We start from the raw sequence: 2,500 nt of genomic DNA, 5'->3' as shown, positions 1-2,500 counted from the left end.
AAAAATACGACAAAAGCGGAAAGTGTCTCCCTAATTAGTGTGGACTGAACATGCAATAGTAAAACAATTTAGGCGCAATCATTAATTAGATTATAGCCGTCCATATGCTCTTTACTTTTGATTCATGATACAGTTACATGTAATAATTTATGATTTGTCCATTTTAAATGATGCATATTTTATGGTTCTGGGTTGAACGATACTTTTATTTTAATAATGTATCCACTCAACATTCTTGCAGTTATGTTTTGCTGTGTTATATAAATATATTATAATAAATAAAATTTTAACAACTAGCTTCTCTTTTCTTCATGTGATTTATTTATATATTTTAAACCAGAAGAACAACAAAATCCATAATATAATGAACGCAAAACATGATACCCTATATTCACGGAACAAAACTATGTTTGAAAAAATTCAGAATCAAGGTTCCCAATTTTCAAAAAATATCCAGATCAAATTATTTCCAAGTTCCAGCAATTATTAATCTATGAAAAAAAAACACTTGTATCATCTATATGTAAGGCTATTACAATGAATGGTTGTAAATAGACTGATAAACAATTGAAAAAGTTACATAATCTAGTAATCTACAGATTATAGAGCATTGTGCTTTGTTTTCATTGTTCATGGAATAAGAACCAATATCATAATTATGATTTGCAGCTCGCACTCAACATTGCCATAGGCAGATAATAACTAAAAGAGATAACAATTCCAGTTCATGACTCTTGATGAAAAATCTGGAAAATGCATAGCCTGCAATGTTTATGCAGTTATTTGCTACTGCTGCTACTCCTGCTGCTACTACTACTACTACTACTACTGCTGCTACTACTACTACTACTGCTTCTACTACTGCTACTACTGCTACTGCAGCTACTCCTGCTACTGCTGCTACTACTGCTACTACTGCTTCTGCTGCTACTGCTGCAACTGCTGGTACTGCTGCTACTGCTGCTGATACTGCTGCTGCTACTGCTGCTACTGCTGCTACTGGTGCTACTGCTGCTGCTGCTACTGCTGCTGCTGCTACTGCTGCTGCTGCTACTGCGGCTGCTGCTGCTCCTGCTGCCGCTACTGCTGCTACTGCTACTGCTGCTGCTGCTACAGCTTCTACTGCAGCTACTACTACTATTACAACAACTACAACTACTGCTACTGTTGGTGGTGCTGCAACTGCTACTACACTGCTACTGCTACTATTACTTCTCCTGATTCTGCTACTACTAGAACTACTACTACCACTACCCACAAGTCCCACTACCACTACCACTACTACCACTTTCACTAACACTACCGCTACTACTACTACTACTACTACTACTACTACTACTACTACTACTACCAGTCTTACTACCACTACCGCTACTACTACTACTACTACTACTTCTACTTCTACTACTACTACTAATACTACTACTACTTCTACTACTACTACTAGTGCTACTACTAGTACTGTAACTACTACTTCTACTGCTGCTACTTCTGCTACTTCTGCTACTACTGCTACTCCTGCTACTGCTGCTACTACTGCTACTGCTGCTATTGCTGCAGTTGCTACTGCTGCTACTGCTGCTGCTGTTACTCCTGCTGCTGCTACTGATGCTGCTGCTTATGCTGCTACTGCTTCTACTGCAGCTACTACTACCACTACAACAACTACTAATACTGCTTCTGCTGCTTCTGCTGCTACTGCTGCTGCTGCTACTGATGCTGTTGCTACTGCTGCTTCTGCTTCTACTGCAGCTACTACTACTACTACAACTACGTATACTGCTACTGCAGCTGCTGCTGGTACTGCTGCTGCTGCTACTGCTTGTACTGCAGCTACTACTACTACTACAACTACTTTTACTGCTACTGCTGCTGCCGCTACTGCTGCTACTGATGCTGCTGCTACAGATGCTGCTGCTACTGCTGCTTCTGCTTCTACTGCAGCTACTACTACAACTACTAATACTGCTACTGCTGCTGCTTCTGCCGCTACTGCTGATACTGCTACTGCTGCTGCTACTGCCTCTACTGCAGCTACTACTACTACTACAACAACTACTACTACCGCTACTGCTGGTGGTGCTGGTACTGCTACTACATTGCTACTGCTACTATTACTACTCCTAATTCTGCTACTACTACAACTTCTACTAACATCACCACCAGTACCACTACCACAACCACTACTACCAGTCTCACTACCACTACCGCTACTACTACTACTACTACTACTACTACTACTACTACTACTACGACTACTACTACTACTACTACTACTACTACTACTACTACTACTACTACTACTACTATTACTACTACTACAACAACTACAACTACTACTACTACTTCTACTACTACTACTACTACTACTATTACTACTACTGCTACTACAACAACTACTACTACTACTACTACTACTACTACTACTGCTACTACTGCTGCTACTTCTGCCGCTGCTGCTGCTGCTATTGCTGCAACAGCTGCTACTGCTGCTGCTGCT

This window comes from Dreissena polymorpha, chromosome 8, assembly GCF_020536995.1.
Source record: "Dreissena polymorpha isolate Duluth1 chromosome 8, UMN_Dpol_1.0, whole genome shotgun sequence".
Lineage (NCBI taxonomy): Eukaryota > Metazoa > Mollusca > Bivalvia > Myida > Dreissenidae > Dreissena > Dreissena polymorpha.
The sequence above is the reverse complement of the archived record's forward strand: the minus strand, read 5'-3'. Positions refer to the sequence as shown.